Genomic DNA, 21,477 nt, shown 5'->3' with positions numbered 1-21,477 from the left:
AAGAGATGTTCGTTTCTTCCCAGATCCAGTGTTTTCTTAAGGACAATAAAGAAACCAAGAGAATCGTCCCCATTCCGTAATACCAATCTCCTCTGTACTTCTTGCCACTGCACGCGAGCCCCGCGGAGTGGCCGCGCGATTAGACTCTCCATGTCACTGACTGAGGGGCCCTTGCCGTCGGAGGTTCGAGTCCTCCCTGGGGTATGGGTGTGTGTGTTGTTCTTACCATAAGTTAGTTTAAGTAGTGTGTACGTCTAGCGATCGATGACTTCAGCAGTTTGGTCTCTTAGAAATTCACACACATTTGAACTACACACGATGGCAGATGACATTCTCTAAGCGTTCTGCAAACTCAAAATCCTTCCGTCGGATTGAAATAGGGCATAGCATGATTCTCCGCTCCAAATCACTAGTTTCCCTTCAAACACTGACCGGTAGCATCGTTCTGTACATCACCTCAAGTGTCGCGTAGCACTGACTACACAAATTTGGGGTTATGAGGAGCTGCTGTTCTAGTTCATTCCCCACCCACAGTCAATGAGGTAGCTGGAATACTGGTAATATTTTGAAACTCATGAGTGATTCTTTCCGTTAAGGTCGTGCGATTTTTTACAACCACCCTCCGCAGTGGTCGATGGGGCGACAGTCAGTATAAAAGATTTCCCTGGTCTTGGTTGAGCTGTGATTGTTCCTTTGTGTTAGCACTACACAATCACGTTGCCAACAGTCGACGTCGGCAGTTTTACAAGATTTGAAATGTCCTTGGTGGATTTGTTACTTAGGTGACACTCAACTACTATTCCGCACTCGAAGTCATTGGTTCTCCTAAACGACTCATTCTGCTAGTACTGCTTCCCTACTAACAACACAGTGCTCCGTGTGTCCTTTTATAGTGGCAGGTCTGCCACTGATGACATCATATGGTGCATTTCTTTTTACATAGGGGTGCCCGTATTCTTTGATTAGACAGACTTGAGCTATCTCAAACAATGTTCCAGCGCTTTTCACTACCAAACCGCTGCGCCGTTCTTGCCGTTCGCTGCTACAGCCTGAAGAAAAGCAGCATTTCTCATAATGAATGCTTAATTATACTATGACCCACGTAATGCAACCTACCATTAGAAGCGTTGCTGTAAGCGGAATTTAATGCAGTCTCTATGCTGAATAAACTGACGGTATTTAACATAGGGATGTGTTTTCGAAGACATGTCGGAAGACTTAGCTGCATGCCGAATATAGACAGTTGTTCGAATGACAATACAACTGCATTCCATACAAACCTGTCGTTTAATCGTAACTTTGAAGTGAGAGATCGAAGAGGCTTTACATTACGTATTGTTAAATAACAGTGGGGAACCCCGCTAAAGGAAATTTATGTCTATGTCATTCATTAATAACGTTCTGCAGTCGATGAGGTTACCAGCAACTTTTCAGCTTACTGACGAATAAATAGTGCCGACCTGAGTGACCGAGCGGTTCTAGGCGCTACAGGTTGCACCGCCTCTGATCTGGATGCACGTACTGTCTCAGTTGGGAAGGATGTCATAAAGTCGTTATATCCTCTCCTCAGGCAAACTCTTCAAGCAAGCTCACTCATGACTGTTGCAACTGGCTCTCTACATCCGGGATACTGGCGAGGGGCTGTAGTTGACATCCGAGCTGACACCGCACATTCTTTATCAACAACGGATCTTCGGGCTACGGGAGTACCTCGGCAACAAGCAGGCAGTTCACAGGGACTTATGCCATGTGTTGGGGAGCATCCTGAAAGTAGCACCTCGACACAGTCGCATGAGAGGCAACACGTGAGGACGTAGGATGTCCGTGACGTATCTTTGTGTCTTTCCCTCAATAATTACCAGCTGTGGTTTGAATTTATATCCGAATGATTCCCACACCATGACACCAGTATCAAAACCGCTGTGACTCTCCAAAACACAGGGTGAACGCGACCTGTCCCATGGCCGCCGTCATGCTCGCTGACGGTGGTCATCCAGCGTGGACCCGAACAGCTGTTCATCGCTGAACACGGTGCGACGCTTCTCGGCGTCAAGGCAGTACTCCAAACACGGCTGTTTGTGGTGTTAACAGTGACCTACGCCTGCGACGCTAATTCCTTGGTCCGGCTCCTGCCAGTCTCTGAACAATGGTGCGTGATGACACAGATTGTAGCAGGGTATCTGTGACTTCATCTTGGATGGCAAATGGTGATGCGAATGGGTTACGATGTGTTTGGAGTTGGGCGATCCTCACTTGTGGTGGTCTGACGTAGTCAGTCTGAAGTTCGAGGACGAGCACGCCTCTATCAAGTTCCCATGTAGTCCAAAGTCGTGCCATTATCACACGAAAAATCTGGATACTGCACGATTCGACCAGTCGCCACAGTGAGGCTTCTATCAAACTCCGTGAGGCTCCAACAAGGCCACCACGTACGAGTATGCGGCCTTTCCGTCTCCTCCACAGTGATCGCTCAGCATCTGATGCTGCTCGCGCCCCTTATATACCTTCCCAGGCCTGGTAACAACACTACACACGGACAACAATAATGCTCTCTCTGGTGGCTATTCTACTTGTCACGGGGAAATTATGTACTCTCCGACACTGGCAGGCAATGTACATGCAATGAATCCCATCATACATAAAGAAAACAGTAAAATTTCTCAAGGGAGCGTGAGTTATGAGGACTTTACTTCTTCGTTCTTTTCGTTATCCTTGCCTTCGTCTCCGACGCATAGTGCCGTAGGAGGCAAAATTAATCCCTTCATGTAACAAGAATATAACGCCCTAGCTCAACGAAAAAGTTTTGCAGTTTATAACAAGAAAGGAGTCTGAGCAACATATAAATTGCGAGCTTGAGGAATCAGGAACATTTAGTGCTCAAAAACAGAATGGCGATCCCATCATTTTAATGATATTGCAGATGGAAACATATACCTTATACCTAACTTTTACTAAGAATTCAGGCTTTTCCGCTCAGTGGTGGAATACGGAGCACACATTGCTGCGATCTCCTTCAGTACGGAAAAGAAACTGCACTCTGTTAGTTTCTAAATATGGTTATTAAGCAGATCTATACGGAAGAATTGTTGGTTTATTTCCAATGGAAAAAAATCATTTGCAGTTGTACCAGTGGCGTACACGCCGTATTTTAGAATATCTTTCATGAATGATGTAGATGCTCATTTTGACTACAGTTCTAGTAAGTAAAATCCATTATGAACAATACTCTATCAAATGGCTCTGAGCACTATGGGACTTAACTTCTAAGGTCATCAGTCCCCTAGAACTTAGAACTACTTAAACCTACATCCATGCCCAAGGCAGGATTCAAACCTGCGACCGTGGAGGTCGCGCGGCTCCAGACTGTAGCACCTAGAACCGCTCGGCCACTGCGGCCGGCAATAATATATCGTAAAACATTTCAATTATGATTAAAGTTGACCGGAAATCCCTTGGAACTGCACATTAAGATTAGTTATAAAAAGTTCAACTACGCTACTTCCAGAGTTACAAGTTATTTTCGTTCATTTAAAATGCGTACATAATGATCTGAGAAAATGCTAGCTGTGCAATGGAATTTCTCCTTCGTATACATCGACTTGCTGTGGGACTTTTAAGGAAGGACAGTATTTGCAACACACACTGGTTCTCACTCGGAGACACTACCGAGCATCGTGACATTGTCCGCTCGAAAGAGATTCTCTAAAATTCCCGATCAAGTCATCAACATCTAGATTTTCTGAACTTTTCGTGAATTTAAATACTGCACACGCTTGGAAAATATTTCCTGCCCCAACTCTCTGATCTTCTGTCCTTCTTCGGGTCCTGGAGGGTGGGGAGGCGGCTCACGTGATGACGTGGCATTACGAGCTCCTGGATTCGCAAACAATTCCTCGTTATCTCGCGCGTACCATCCCCTCCACCGCTGCAACCAATTCCTCCCCTTCCAGTACCATTACGAGTCACAGCTACATCTATTGAGCCCGTAGACAGTGGACCAGTTACTGAGGTGACACAGAGTGAACCAGTGTTCGGTTGACGGAGCGTCACTTAGTGTCGTTTGTTTTGCTGTGAAACCCACGTTGGAGATGAATCCCCAGTCTACTTCGCACGGAGAATCGGACGAGGAGTTCTCGAAGGAGAGTTCGTCGACAGAAGGGCAGGCCGCACCTGCTCCGAGCTCAAACTACATGGTTTTCGAGGTAAGCGGGCAGCGCCTTGTGCGATATTCCTTACATTTTGGTGCCTAATTCGGAATATAACGCCTATATTTAGCACGCGGTTCGTTTCACGAATATTCAGAGGTGCAGAGTAGGTCAGTAACAAAAATCAAACAGCCTGTGATTGTCAATTTGGTGGTTTAGACTTGAGCAATAATCTCGCAATTAATTTGATATTGCCTTTTCTACCATTTCTCTGTGTTCTTATGTTTTTCTTTATAATAGTATAAACGGTTCCGCCACAAGCCACGTAATAGATTAATTCACATTTACAGTACGTTTGCTGACTTTAGACTGAAAAGCGAACTGCGCAATTGTTAAAGTTTTTGTCTATTGCTAACATGTGGCACACATTTTGAACGGCATCATTTGTATGCTGCCCCATCCGTTTAGTGTGGAACAGTACTTAGCGTTTTTTCAAACCGCCAGGTACCCTGATACGCAGATTCTTTGCGTCTTTTGCTTTCGCTAACGTTGGCCATCTTGTAACTTATTGAAAGAACTCAGTATCTTTGTAATGAAATGCTTTATGTCACGGAACGTAGTAGCGGCATCAAAATGGAATCTTTAAGTGTATTTCTGTGTTCTGTAGTCTCTGTGTATAATATAAACACTCTTCCCTTCTTCTCTTTTGCTACTTTTGAACACGCTGCTGATAATAAAGTTTAACATATCAGTAGCACTGAATGAGATGTGATGCTCGAAATAACGTAATGCATGCCGATAGTTTAACAGATACGAGCGCACTTCTCAGACTGCATTTACTCGGTTCGTTTCGCCACTATTCAGAAGTTTTGTTTCAGAAATGAAAACGAGAAACTATTCTCAACGTAGTGATTTAAGCATTAGTAACCTTTTCGAAATAACATTAGAGTGCTTTTCAAATAATTTCTCTTTCTCTGTCGCATTCTTCGTAATATTATTTAGAGTCTGATCATGAAACTCATAAAATCTTAATTCGTTTTACATTAATTTTGCTAAATGCTGATTGAAAACGGACCCCGTAATTGTAGCGGTTCCTCTCTATTTTTGGAATATAGAACTCTTTTCAATTTGCGATTGGTACTACTTGTATTTTGCCCCACTTGTTTAGTCTGGAACAATGGTTATTCTGCGTCTTGCTTGTAAGAGGACTCTGCTAATGAAAACATTTTAATGTGTGGAAGTTACCAGTATTACCAACACGTGCACAAATGGTCTGTTTGCTTCACGCGTTCTTTTATGGCGTATTGGATAAGTTTTTCTTTTTCATTATTCCGAGACTAGTAAAATGATTATAATGTTGACTTTCACGTTGTGTCTTGGTTTCAGAACCATTTTATGACTGATTCGTCATTACATTACGTACATCTACAAGTTAATCTCGTAATTCGTCGCCTCCTGTTAAGTGTAAGGAAGGGACAGGAAAAGTTAATCAGATAAAAATGTATACCGCTATGATGTGGTGATAACTGAAACTGATAACTTGCAGCCTCGTCCCAGTGGTAGCCCATCTTAACAGCGAAGACGCTGCAAAACTTTTTTGTTGGTAAAAATCTATTACTGTTCTTAAGAGGAGATTACTGACGGCCTCTGATGACGTTACCACTGACCATTCCATAACTCATTCAAAGAACGGTGTTATTTACAACGAAATTAGTAACGCCTTAATCGTATCAAAATCAAAGTATGTTATTGAAATGGGGCAAAAGTTGTTATTTAAAATAGACACTCTGAGTATTACACTGAACGTCCAGCGCAGGTCCGTGGCTATATAGGACCTTGGCAAAGGCTCCGGTACAGAGGGAGCGGAAAGACGACAAAAGGCAAAGATATTTCAAGTGTTAATCCGACGAGGTACTTGAGTTCTCCTATCGCTCATGTTCCTCTCTTCCTTTACCTCGGCTGACAACCTAAACATGCTGTCTTGCCACGCCGTCATTACATGTAAGTAGCATAATAAAGAGTCGACATACACTATCGAGCAGACGCCTGTTGCTCACGTGATTTATTTTAGAACATAGTGCCTGGCTCACAAATCTACCGCCTGCACAATTCGCTCATATTCAGCAGTGGAGTTCCTGCTTCTCACTTCATTGCGGTACTGCAGAATTTCAAAGGTCGTCGGACAGTTCTTGAAACAAGTATGTTATAATTATTGAAGGCGATTTATGTCCGCAGCGGACTTGAGTAAGATGCAACGGTGCGGGAAGGGAACAGAAAAGATGGAGGGGACGTGTAATTTAATTTCACTTCCAGGCAGTACTTTTGCTGCTCTCAAATTTTGCTTGGTACGTTTCAGGGATTAATTTCGCCCTGAACGGTGTTCCGATACCACACAGGTAATTTGTTTTATTTTTTTAATTCTCTGGAAAAAGTCTACGCCGGAGGTTTAAAATAGTACGCCTGTATTAAATCGCGAAGTACCTATAATTTGCCTGTACATATCAGTATCCTTCGTGTCGACTGTCATTTAGTTACACATGCGAGGAGCCTCAGAGATCTGCAGTATAACTGAAATAATATGAGATCCGTTCCGAAGTTGTGATGGGTAAATAACGTCTTTTGTTTGCGACTGTTATTTGTAAATCCGAAATCGAAACTTTTGACTTTTATGACTGGGTGAGAGCCGAGGTTTGTTTCGCTGAAGACGTGCGTTTCGGCACCTAAACCTTTAAAAATTAAGTACTTGTAAGACCTGCTGTTTTCTTTTAAAAAACAAGAACGACCGGTCAAATATCTTATGATAAAAACAGCAGTTGAGATAATCATACGTTAGTGAGTGAGTACTCTATAAATTATAACATTCTAATTTAATCATTGACATTAACCAATTTTCAGTCGGAACCTCATTTGCTGTACATGATTTCTTACATCATTTAAAGGCACGTCTTACGTTTACAAAAATACCGTTTGGTATATTTTTTTCCAAGTTTTGTTCAGTAATCACGGAATATAGTACATTTAAATTACGATCGGTCTTCCGTTATTATTAAGAGTACACAAAGCAATAAAAACAAAAAAGAAATTATGCCGTGATTTGATGTTTTTTGACACAACATTTCCATAGCCAGTCTTTGTTTGCAGAACCAGAACTCGTGCTAGTGAATTTGATACTCCAATTGTCCATTTCCCACTCTTGGTTCCTGTATGAAAATTCGGACAAAAGTCCATTATGCAAATTCTAGCGAGCCATATTTCCGTTCCACTCAAGCATTTGACCAATAAAAAAATTGGCGAAGTACGAGTAGGACTAGTGGTGTGAGGATTTCATATAATCTCAATTATGTATGTAGATAGTTCATCATTCGTGGGAATCGAACGACGATACTAGCAAGATACCAGTCCCGGAATATCCTAGACTTTCAAGAATGTTTTAATTTTATTGATCTTGATCGTGTTGAGCACCGCAGCTGACATCAATGTAATGATTAATTAAAACCTCAGCTGTATCTTTACACATGTATTGTGTTACGGATGATTTCGTTTGTTAAAAATTTTTAGGTTGGCGAGTTGTGCTTAAGTAATACATAAATGGTCTGATTGTCGCAGGTAATGTTAAGGAACAAATCAAAAACCACAGATCATAAACATTCTGCCGACCCCAGGGCGGCAGTATAGCCAGAAGACACGGCATGCTGCGTGCAGTAAACTGAATATGTTCAACAAACTAACCCGTTAGTAACACAATAAATGTGTAAAAATACAGCTGAGGTGGTTTTTATTCACCGTTAACGACAGTTTTAATTTCAAGTCGGAGGTACCGAACCTCAAAATAAGGATTCTCTGACTGATTAATAATATTATGGGTGTAATAACGCTTCATTTACTTTAATCCTACTTGTGTTATAAAATTTACTAAACCTTGCGGAAGAAAAATTACTGGTTTTTCTGGGGCTGGGTGGGGGGTGAGGAGGGAGGGGGGAGAGCGGTTTCGGGGAAGTTCTACCAGCAGTGGAGTTTCACTTTGCTATGGTCTGGACCAACGGCCCTATCTACATCTACTCTGCACTTCCTACAGTATATTCTGTTCCACTGGCGAATGGCATGAGAAAGAAAGACTGTCACAAAATCTTCTGGTGAGCTGAGACTACGTTGATTTTCCAGTCGTACTCCTGTCGCCAGGTAGTTGTAGAAGGAAGTTATGAAGTAATAGGTTGCCTGACTGTGATTGCAACGAAACTGCGGCGGCGAACAAAATTTGGCGAATCAAGGACATGAATCCGGGTTTTCTGCCTGCCGCGAGTAGTCGCCTTAGGAACCTGATGATGTGTTCATTACATTGCAAGTTAAGCATTTCTAAACAGTTTGTTTTGACAGCGAACTATGTCACTCAATCTTCACTGATTTCTTTGTAATTGAGTACGTGCATTTTATTTCAGTGAGTGTCGTTCGGTTCATCTTGGGTCGTACACTCCCGAAGTGTTTCTCTGTGAAGGTAAAGCGTCTCGGGATTTGACGAACGTCTCTCACTTGCCAAATGAATCTGTGGCGCAACGCACCGTTATTCCGTGGACCTAACTTCTCTATTAATCCTACCTGATAAAGATCCCACACTGTTAAGCAATACTCAAGAATCTGTCGAACGGGCGTTTTGTTAAAACTAGTGAGTCGAGAGCCGGCTTTTCATAAAACTGATTTATGTGGAACTTTCGCTGTACCTCGCTTCTGACTTTTTCTCCTGATCTATACTTGTTACTGTTTCCATTTATTGACCCTCAATCGTGTAAACGTACAACACTCGACCTTTCGACATATTTCTGAGAAGAATCAACAGATAGCCCCTTACGTAAGTGTGGATCTCCCGTAGTTTGCTACAACTTACTATCATTGTGACTTCCCTATATACAACAGCATCACTCCGAGCAACCTCCTCCAGATTATACAGGCCTACATGGATGCCAAAAAGCGGCAACAGTTTCTTGTAATAAAAAAAAAGTTCGAGGTTTGTTGCAGTGTGTTCGGCGATTGGTGTGGTTCGCGTTTTAATCACAGTCACGGTGTATCCTGCCCTCTAAAACTAATCATTCAGTAATGGAAGCATCGCCATTCCAAACCTGATTCGTAGTTTGGCAAATTTCCATTGAGCACTGGTCTTTAACGAGTTTGGATATTTCTTGGTACGGCGTTCACTCCTTTGCAGTCTGAATACTCAGTAAATGAGTCTAGCACATTTGCCACGATTGATTTTTATACCATTTTTAAAATGTTTTCGTTCTTTGGACACCCAAAAATTGCACAATCGTATACCGAAATGATCAAAATGGTGGGTACTTCATGGCACAGAAGTGAGATTACGTTAGCTGACAGTAACTTTAGCGAATACCTTTGTGGATTTTGTTTGAATTTTGCGAACGTTTTACCAGAGAGAGGCCACGTCGCTACTGACTACAGCAGTGCCACTAGTGTGCTGAGTCCAAGTGCTGACAACGCTAGTTGTACGACCAGTGTATCGAGCGACTGCTTCTTAACGGAAGTGAGTGTGGATAGTTGATTAATTCCTCAGATGTAGCGTTAGCAATTGGGTTGCTGAAGAAAGAGTAGCGCGTTGGATGCCAGAATTTATAAGGTTACGAGAGACACAATGGTACACTTTGTTAAATGATGAGGTGATAACTGTAAGTGAATCCTCCATGGTAGTTGACAGCCTATGGAAATCCACTATTTATTTAATCATCGAACGCCTTTCGACCTTTTGGACCATCGCGTGATAGCTGAGTGTTGTACCCATAGGAAAAACTACGTCAGACTTACATAGCTGTTACTGATACAGATTCAGTATGTACAGACTGTTTACAAGGGAAAGCATTACTTTTAAAATTATAGTAAAACAGTACAATTTAACGGAAATGAAAAAAAATGTTGAATTTATTATTAGAATTTAACACCTGCATAACTAAAGCTTAATTTAACAAAAGGAAAAAGGAAATTGTGCCTGAACATTTAAAACTAAGATCCCATTATGTGTCATATTTTTATCAATTTTTAGTACTTTCATTAGTATCATATTTATTATTTTCTTCATAGGTTGTAAAACAACACAGATTTCACCATATCAGTAGTTTTCTGTTAAAATTTGTTCCTTAAACGGTAAATTTACGCTTTATGTTGTACAGTTTTTCACTTGTTCCGAATAACCTAATGCCGCAGCTCTACCTCACTCACCGACTCATACTTTTCCATAGTTCTCGTAGAAGATTTTTATACAGACTACTCTGTGCCAAAGACTTCACTGTGTCTTAACCGTTGAACATTAATGTAGCTCTGTTGTTATTATTGTAAACTGAAGGTCTCTAGAAGCGAGACTAAAGTTTTTACTGAAATTGTGCCAACATACGGTATAGCACACTAGTTTTTGCAACTACAGACTGGTTCCTGTTGGCCAGCGAACAGAAGTAGAGTACTTTTAGGCCCTTTACATTTCCATACACTTATATCAATCTGGTAGAAACTATAGACATTATTTAGAACGTTAAATTTGTTCTAATTCAGATCTGAAGGCAGACTGGGATTCATTTATTTTATTTTATGTATCCAGAACACCATACATTAAAATCTAGTATAAGTCAATTGTAAAAAAATTTAAATTTAAATACGTTTTTCCCAGTCATAAGTTACATGGATGGTCTTATCATTACCTAACTGTACACTAGCTTGGTACACCTTGTGCTGAGGTTTGGGCTAGTCTGTAGGTTGTCATCCGGTTTGGCATCCCCAAAGTCGCGTACTGGTGCCCCATCGAGGTATCCCCACCGAGCAAGGTAATACTTGCTATGTGAGACCGTAGTCTGCAGCCTGTGGAGAGCCTTCCAGGTTGGGAAGCGTTTGTTACTTTCAGCCGCAAATTCTTCCTTCAGCTACAAGATAGGATTTGGTGTTGCCTCCTTCCATATCGTAAGTCCCCTCTCTTCGATGGTGACGTTGATTGGCACTGACGTCCAAAGGCAGCTCTTTCTTCAGCAAAGTCACCTGGGCAGTTGTTGGTGCCCGTGTATAGGGTGACGATTACTTGTCGTCTGTTTCTTCCTCTCCACCTCGGCTGCCACTTGCCACCGTATACAGGGAAGGCGGGGGGGGGGGGGGGGTATCTCTATGAGAGGATAGATCTCCTCTGTCAGTGTGGGCCTCAGACATCCTGATATGATTAGGGATGACTCATTTACGGCCACATCGATGTGTTTCAGATAGGTCGAATTCTTCCACACATGCGCGCCATATTCAGCTGATGACAAACTGAGTAAAGTGGTTGTTTCTAGAAACATATGTGGGTCAGCACCCCAGTTTGTGTTGGTCAGGTTAGTGTCCAAACAGTACGGTTTAAATGACTGAGTTCTGACCAAATTCGAGCCTAAGTATCTGGAAGTGTAGGAGTGCTCTAACTCTGCCCTTTCCAATTGATATGGAGCTTTCTTTTTGCTTCCTTATTACTAAGCTAGAAACTACAAATTTGCGTCTTTGCTGGATTTGTTTTCAGTTGGTTTTAGTAACAGTAATCCCCAAGTTTTCCAAGGATGCTAGTCAATTTCTCTTTCACTTCCTCGAAGGTGCTCCCTTAGGCAGCTACGGCCGTGTCATCAACATATATAAACTGCCTGCCTTCGAGATGCGTTGGCTGGTCATTCGCATATACATTGAACAGCAGCGAAGCTAATAAACCGCCCTGAGCGAGAACACTTTCTTTGTTTCTCAATCTACTATTTTTTCCCTACGTGGTAACACAGAAGCGCCTATTCTGTAGTACACACTGATCAAATCTAAAAATCCAAAATCCTTAGTCACCTGCTAAACCTCATATATCACTCTACTGCAGGTAATAGTATTATAGGCTGCGCTCAAATCAATGAAAACCGTGCAAGACACCATTTTTCTTTGATATCCATCTTCAGTGTACTGGGTTAAATTTAAAATTTGCCCGCTCCATGAGCGACATGATCAAAATCTGGTTTGTTCAGGCGTTAGGATCTCACCTAGATATTTTGGGATATTCTTTTCAGCACCATTTTATCGAGGGCTTTAAACAGGCGGCAAAGCAGAGATACTGGGCGAAACTGGTTAACATCTATTGGATCCTTGCCTGGTTAATAGGAATTCCACCTTGCTTTTCTCCATACCCTGTGGATCTGCAGTTTTTCGTCACGTCCGTTAACCACCTAAGAGTTTTTGACCCAAAGTGTCTAACTTATTTGGTCCTTAAATCGTCTTGGCCGGCTACCTTATTATTTTTCATTGTGCTATATGCCCCCATCGAAAGGAAAACTATGTGTTTGTTACTTTGTGGAGGTTGGAACTTTCAGGGATTAGATATCGTTATCCATCGCTTTTTAATGATGCTCTGTAAGTCTTTCTTTGTGCTAAAGCTTACTTTAATATTAAAGACAGTTACAGAAGAGTCTCGTAGCTCCATTGCGAATTTAAGTTTAGGATGTTTGGAATTTAAAAACGTTGCATCAATGTATAAGTTCTTCCACATACATGGCCCAGTACTTAATTTTGCAATCAAGACCATGCGACAATTTTTCCATCGTTTCCTTAAGTGGTTAAGCGCGAAGACTGGGATGGTTCCTTGGAAAAGATCACGGTCGATTCCCACTGGAATTCTCCGAAAATCCGAGTTTTGGCTACATCCCTCGTAGCCGTCGGGACGTTCATCTCGATAACCTTGCTCCGTGTTACGATCATAGACAAGTAGTCTTTTTGTTGCAATCTTCCGTCAGTTATCAGTCAACAGAAGTTGGCGGACGCTTTGCTGTTAGGTGTCGCTGTCAACGATACGACTAATAATCATTGTACTGAGATTGCATCTTTGTGCTGCATTCAGGTACCATTATTTACTATAGTAATATAGACAATTTTTTAAATTTTGAAGTTACGCTCACAACTACAACCATAACTATTTTGAATAATCGTTCGTTTGAGAATTGATTATATTCTACTCACAGGTAAAAGAAGTCTGAGATTGGAATTTGAATTAACTAATGGCGAGAGATTTGTTGTTTCATATATAGGCACTTCAGACACCGGGGGCGTTATTGTGAAGCTGTACCCCGCATGCCATCTTAGATGTATGGAGGAGGAAGTCACAAGTCACCTGAATCCTTTTGGAACGTTCGGAATGTCAACAACAAACCTCTCCAGGATGCACAGCGCCTGTCTTGCAGCGTTTGCTACTGGAGTGTGTTCCTTGATTTTAGGAACGCATTAGAAACCATTCTGTACTGTCATTTAATGACCAAGATAAGAGTTTGTCCAGTTTCAGTCTCCCATTTTAATGTCGTGAGACAGTAGAGCCATTCGACTAGAGTTGATTCAGGCAGCCTGTTATAATTCTGCACGGCTCGTTTAGGGCAATATCCACCTGTTTGGCATGTGTTGACTTATGCCTGAGTGTGTTTTGTTTTCATCGATGGACTCCCATTTTGTCAGGTTAGCCCGTGATGTACCCACTTCTGACCTCGGCCTTTCAAGGACTTCCACATTGGCCAGTTCCCATCATGAATAGCGATAAATATTCTGAAAATCTTTTCCAACCAGGACCGTGGAATGTCTCAGACCTTCATAGTTGCAGCCTGTCGTCTTCATCAGCGGTTGCTTATTTATCTGATGTTCTGAGGGAACTTTCTCTTAACCTTAGTTGTTGTGGGTAATATTGTTGTCCATGCATTGGATACGCTTCTTCCTGCCTCAGTTTCGTTATTTCCATACCTGCAGCTCTTTATCTTCGAACAGGAGGTGGTGCAATTCCTGCAAGACAGGAGATCCATTCGACTAGAGTTGATTCAGGCAGCCTGTTATAATTGTGCACGGCTCGTTTAGGGCAATATCCACCTGTTTGGCATGTTTTGACTTATGCCTGACGGGACAGGCATACTCTGCCTGCTAAGCAAGCCATTAATCCAGTGTCACATCATCCCTGAAATTAGGCAAGCTGTTATCTTGGTCATTACACGACAATACAGAATGGTATCGAGCACGTTCCTAAAATCAAGAAACACGGCATTAAAATGGGAGACTGAAACTGGACAAACTCTTATCTTGGTCATTAAATGAGAGTATGGAATGGTTTCGAATGCTTTCCTAAAATCAAGGAACACGGCATCAACATGGGCGGCTATGAAAGTCATACGTTGCTCTGGATTTCGTTTACGAATACATGGAGCGCTTTCGGAAGACCTATTTTTACAGAATCTATTGTAATATTTATAGAGAAATTTTTCATTCTCCAAACAGATCCCCGTATGTGAGTAAGAAACATGTGCCATTACGCTACTAGAAACAGACTGACATCAGGGCTATAGGCTTATAATTAAGCGCAGCAGTTCAGCGAGCTTTCTTGGAAACGTAGTATCCATCGTTGTTCCAGCGACCAACCTTTCACTCCTACTGGAAGGGATCGAAGTTCTTTCACATAATTTCTGTAGAATCTCACACGTATTTTATCTGGTCCAGATGTCATTTCATTGTTGAGCTAATTTAGTTGATTTTCCGTTCCACGAGTACTTATCTCAGTATCTGTCACTTATGAGGCCGTCTGCTGATTGAAAGACGATAACATTTCATGATCTTCCGCTGTGAAACAGTTTCAGAAGACTTAAGTTTTTCGGCCCTCTGTTGTCATACTAACTTTACATAGGACCAAAATAGCTTAAGATTGTTAGTCTCATTAGGTGGCAAATTTTTACTTCCGACTTCATATAACGTCTCACACTGCTCTATTTATGCTTATTTTCCTTCTTCCATGTCGACAGAACGTTAACGCACCTCCTCTCCCAGCCATCACCTCTCATTTTTTCCCCCATCACGTGATGCCACTTCTGTACGATGGCTTAGCCACTTAATTGCCTCCGTAAAGGGCAGTGTTCTTTCATTGCAGCTAGAGAATTCTGTAAGTAAGGTGTTTCCATCTGCTTAGTATAGTCCTCATTCTTCGAGTCCAGTTATGTTTCTTAAAACAACGTCTGCCCTGTTAGGTTGTCTTTCCATACCAGAATACGTCCCATTATTTTCAAGGTAAGTTCAATTTTTTTTTTTTTTTGGAGTCCACTGATTTCGCAGTTGCACTGTTTTTTGCATATATATAGTTACACTCTTTATCTGATGTAGAGTACTACGTTTAGAACTCCAATGGCTCAAGTGGTGTCTCATAATTTATTCGAATGTCACCTTCTGTCAGGTGTTTGCTGTTCATCCTTACTGGCGCACAAAACTGGCGTCGTAGTGATGAAGCAGATAGGCCCTACGTTTTAATTTAGGACCTCTGAAGTAAGGAATCCTGCGTGACCAGTTTCGAAATAGCTTTGTACTTACTCAAAATTTTCGAGGCGGGCTGTTGAATGTTTCCTTTGTGGGTCGATATGCGTATCCTACATTCGATCTCATACTATTTTTCACACATTATTATGTTTAATATTTTCTAACTATTCTTACGTTATCCTGAGACATAAATATTACGCCATAATTGATAATCGCCCTGACTAGGTGCCACTAGACAGTTTTATCTGATAACAGACAGTGAAATTCACGCTAAATGGGTTTGTTTACTGGAACATTTTATAAATAACTGTAAGCTCTTTTATGCGATTGTAAAGTCGCATGTTACGCGGCTGTTGGATAGGAATATACATCAACACAAGTTGCACGGTTTTGATATTTAGACTTCTTTCTACTCTGACACATTACCGTCTAATCCTAGAGAGCAGAAATGATTTATAGTTCCATTCCATCCGATCTCCTGTCTGAAAGTGGTTCGGTTCTTTGCTGAATGTGTCAGATCGCTGCTAGTGTAGTAGCGAACATGTCAGGCACAGTTCTGTATTAACGTATGTGCCACTGAAGCGTGTAAAAGGATCACAACAAATAGATAACCACAACAGTTGGATTTTAACGGATCAGCAGTATTTTCACACAGAAGATGTACTATTACTACTCTGACTGCAGCAGTGATATGCTTCGTGAGTAGCACACTAATTATGTACGAGCAGCCATAACAGGAAATCGTCCTGTTGTCTTGTAGAGATGAATAACTTTGGGTGCGTTTTAGAATGCGAGAACGAATCATTGTGAAATTGGCGATACTGGAAATAAAATCCCATAACCATTTACGAGTTCATGAGTTAAGAAAAACTTGAGGTAATCTCAGTAAAAGTGAAGAAGAATTACAGAGAATTATAGGACGTGTTGAATGGAGTGAATAATCTAATGACTACAGAATACGGATTGAGAGTAATCTGAAGAAAGACGAAAGTAATGAGCAATACTAGAAAAGAGATTAGCGACATTTAACTTCAAAATTAGGGACCACACAGTAGAAGAAGTTAAGGGAGTCTTCTACCTTGAAGTAAAATAACAGCTGGTGGATAAAACAAGTAGAAAATAGCAGACTAGCACAAGCGAAGAAGGCATTCCTGATCAAGAGATGTCTACCAGTAATAAACATCGGCTAGTGTCTCGAGTTCTTCGGCCGACTTTTGTTAGACAGTTTTTCTAACATTTCACCAGCACGAATGGCTCTACCCATTGTTCAAAAAATGGTTCAAATGGTTCTGAGCACAATGGGACTTAACATCTGAGGTCATTAGTACTCTAGAACTTAGAACTACTTAAACCTAACTAACCTAAGGATATCACACAGACCCATGCCCCAGGCAGGATTCGAACCTGCGACCGTAGCGGTCGCGCGGTTCCAGACTGGAGCGCCTACAACCGCTCGGCCACACTGGCCGACCCCATTGTTCCTCAGAATTCTTTCCAGGTATTGCCTCTCGCGTCGGAGATGAAGCGGTTCACGTTTTCGTCTTGCTCGCATTACGAGCGTATTAATGGCTACCCCATCAGTTACGTAAGAAGGGTCACAGAATCAAAAACTTAGCAAAGTGATACATCGGGGAAGGTAAACTTGGGTACAGTCTTTCTGCGGTACAGTCCCAGAGTGACGTACATCTTCGGCCGTATATTGAGCAAAGACGATGTAAAGACTATTTATAAACCGAAACAAATCAAAGTGTATTTCATGTCGGCAAAGAAGGAAAGGGATAAATTTGCAACGTCGGGAATATACCGCATACCCTGTACATGCCGAAAAATCTTTGTCGACATGACTGGACGATGAGTTAGCACCAGGATAGGATCACCGATCATGAGCAATATTGCAGGTTGGGACAGGTGGAGAAATCGACCGTGCTGGTGCACACGCTGTGTGAGACCGACCACACAGTGAAATTCGACGACACGGAAGGTCTTTCTGTTGAGAGGAACTATCACACCGGCTTGTTCAGGGAAGCTATAGAAGTACACATGCGTGACAACAGCTTCACTAAGAAAGAAGTAAGCTTCAATGTGAACAGATCCTGGTTTCCTGTGCTGCAGCGAACGACTTTTGTAGGTAGCAAGGGGAGAATCGCAGCGTTAATAACTCCGGAACAGCCCTCGGACGTTGGTGTGCCAGGTGAGGTCCTGTCCACCACAATGGAGGATAAATCTTTGACAATACAACCACTCGTACTGGCGAAACGACAGAAGAACCGTCAAATAAACGTTGGCCGAAGAACCTGAGACAGAATCCAACAGGCAGTTTGTCAAGAAGCTGTCACGAAAGTCCTAAGACTTCTGTATTAAACATCTGCCATAATTTGAGAAAGTCGTATCTGAGAATATACATTTTCGCACAGCAGTGTATGGTACGGAATATAGGACTTCGGGAAAACGGTAAAAGAAGAGAATGGAATCGTTTGAGATGTATGCCATTGAAGTGTCTTGAAAATTAGTGAGGTAATTGGAGATGGAGTAGAATTTCAGCAGGGGAAAAAGGGTCGAGAAAGTAAACGGCAGTGGTGAATTACAAGGCACGAACCCATTATTTGTTTGAAATGATTTCCGGAAATAATGCAATATAGATCCCCACTCTTCACGAATTAGAATTTTGCGCCCAGACTCACAAGTTACAGTGTTTGTGTTTGCGTACGCAAAAACAGTTCTGAACCAGTTTTATAGTGCTAAATGCTTGTTACATAGTCGTCTACCTGGAGGTGTCAAAAATTACATTTTGGCTACTCCGAAATCCCTGCCACAGGGATACACTTTTTGTGGACCTTCCAGTGTAAATGGTTATTACAAACCGTAAGCCCGGTGGTAAATGTATGTTATATAGCACTACAGGCTACAAAAATGTTGTTCGGTCACAGTGAGCAGGCGTGTACTGTATGGGGGAATGACCAACTGCTACAAAGAGTACAGTGTTGTTACTACTAGTAAGCTTTCCACAAATCTCATATATTATCCTATGTTTTCCACCTGTTCTGAAAGCTGCAGTTACCACGCAGTACTTAGTATGAACGGAACTGAAATCAGTCAGTCGTCTTCTTTAGGAAACGGCAGTGTTTAATTTATCTTGAATAATATCTGTACATGTACTCTGTAAATCTACTGATGAACGTTGTTAGGTAACTAATATTCCTGTTACGATTTTCAGGTTATTTGTGTGCTATCTCTGACGAAAATTCACGAGAATACACCATGCTGCAACCAGAATCCAAGGTAAGTGAGAACCTCAATTCGTTGAATCGAATTACATGTTTGCCTCGGCTTTACAGAATTAAGCATTGTGGTGTGAAATGGGACTGACTTGCCACGATGTGTTTACATAAACTAACAGCATTCATTAGTGTGTTATTCATAGTAAGAGTAAGGACTTTTAAACTGAGTTTGCTTTTATACTCTACTACGTCGGCAGTTTCTTCTGTAAACGTGTTCTCTATTTTCTAAGTGCGACATTAAGTCTATGATATACCTATTTTTCGAATTTTTATAATTCCCGTCCATTTACAAGTTTACATTTGTTGATTTTAAAGTTCTAAACTAACGTAAATATGCTAACATGAAAATTTTAAGATTGCTTTTACGACAGGAATTATTACTGATGATAAATGCCTCCCAAATTTATCGTAGCTTATCAATAACATTTTCGAAAAATTATCTGGCACTGGAAACTGCCACGGTCTGCGTTTACTGCTAAATGTGCACACTGTACAGTTAGTTGAACGCACGTGTGTGTCCTGTTTTCTTAGTGTTAACGTACGTATGTCAAATAAATCTGGTGTCCGCTACACTGTTGCTCACGTGCCTTGTAAACAAAAGCACTGAAAGTAATCAGGCAAATGAACCGTTTTTGTAGGCAGTGGGAAGTCTCGTGCATGAAGAGGAATTTACATTCTTGACCATGAGGCGCCTTTAGTATGGTCATAATTACTCTTGTCATCTCAAGGATCGTCTCGCTCGTAGAACTGGGTCGGCAGTTCGTCCTTTTCCTTGGTGATGTAGGTAAGAACCCTGTGAAAAACACAAATACGACCCCCAAGGCAAACACGGGTTTTTAATGGCTTTATAGTCGATCCTTTATCTAAACTGGGGCAGGCGAATATATCCTACGTGCACCTCCACATTTGCCAGGGCATTTGACGCTGTGTGGCGGAGGTTACCTTGGATATCACTCTCGTGTCCAGAATGAGATTTTCACTCTGCAGCGGAGTGTGCACTGACATGAAACTTTCTGACAGATTAAAACTGTATGCTGGACTGAGACTAGAAATCGGGACCTTTTCCTTTCGCGGGCAAGTGCTCTACCATCTGAGCTACCCAAGCACGATTCACACCCACTCCTCACAGCTTTACTTCCGCCACTACCTCGCCTCCTACTTTCCAAATTTCCTTGCAGAACTGGCGGAAATAAAGATGAGAGGACCGGACGTGAGTCGTGCTTGGGTAGCTCAGATGGTAGAGCACTTGCCCCCGAAAGTGAAAGGTCCCGAGTTCAAGTCTCGGTTCGGCAAACAGTTTTAATCTGCTTGGAAGTTTAACTCTCGTGTCCATTTTTCTTATTCCATCCGAGTGGTAGTAACATTGTACAAGCCTCCGAAGAAGCTCTCGTATGTCTGATCTGTCCATCCTGGTAATGTCGTCAGATAGGAAGACGAATGAAGAAGTATTTGAGTAATGGAGAAGGGGAACCAATTTATTGATAATAACTGAAGAGAGAGATTTATTATGACACTCACGCTGGTGCATTTCTGCAATAGAAGGGAAAGCAGTAGAAAGTCCAGGACGAGGTAGTGCAAGGGGAGAAGTTTGATGTCAGAAGACGCCCATATTCGCGGCTGAAACGAATTGATTGACATTTTGCCGACTTCAGCCATAGGGGCGAAGAGAGGAACCAGACGAAAAACATCACTTCGTGAGATGTGTGTGGGAGGAAGATATACTGTATGTTACCTTGCTATCCTTGGAACGTACACTCACAGAAATTTATAGCAAGTCCGTGTGAAATGCAGAGCACGTTACGTGTTCACAAAGTCTAATCGAAGCCGCGATGAAATCTTCTGCTCTTCAGTTGATTTCCTAGCTCTATACCGTGCGAATTCCTCACTGAAGATCACTAGTCAAGAATTGTTGGCAAGAGGTTTTTGTGATCTACTTCTTCAGAGAGGTAAAAACAAGTATCCTTAGGATTCATCCAGTGACTCTCCCTTAGGTGGCAACTTTTCCTACTCCTAGTTACAAGTGGTCACCCCACTTCAGGTTCTTTCAGACGTACACTACTCGATATTTTACTATTCTTCGGCAACCGCGTAATGAAACAGTAAAGGATACTTACGTCCGTTCACGTGCAAGTATAAATTTTATTTGTGAATAATATCACCTGCTAGTTGTTATATCGTCCATATCTGATCGGTGTTTCAATGTAGAGACCGATTTTAGAATAACATGAAGGAAGCGCGCTAGGGAATGCCACAAGCAGTTTCTGACATTTTCTACTGTTTTCGTTGTTATGAGACACTACGTTGTGCATTTTTTATTCAGTACTTGTAAATACTATGAGTTCTACATATTTAAGTGCTGTGTAATACCTTACAGCAATTTGGATGATTCTGATAGTTCTACAGTCACAGAGATTCATGGTGAGGGCACTTAAGCCGTGCGTCGTCAGTCCTTCACTGTCTTATACCTTGAAACGGACCTGCTTCTCTCATGCAACACGTGATGCTTGCAAATGAACTGAATTAATGTAGTGTCTTAACAATTTCCTGTGTCTTGAAGACGGAAATTTGTGTCAGTTACCAGTAACTTCTGTTTCAAAAGGGTTTTACGGTGAAATAGTTTTTTCATAAGGCTTCTTCACTTACTGATATATTGGAGTGTAGCAGAGTAAGGGCGTAACACAAAGGCGGTTCAATACCGCACTGAAAAAATTTTCTCTGTTGCAACACTTTTCAATTCGATCAGAATATTT

This window comes from Schistocerca cancellata, chromosome 1 (genome assembly GCF_023864275.1).
Source record: "Schistocerca cancellata isolate TAMUIC-IGC-003103 chromosome 1, iqSchCanc2.1, whole genome shotgun sequence".
NCBI lineage: Eukaryota > Metazoa > Arthropoda > Insecta > Orthoptera > Acrididae > Schistocerca > Schistocerca cancellata.
Note: the sequence above shows the minus strand (reverse complement) of the source record.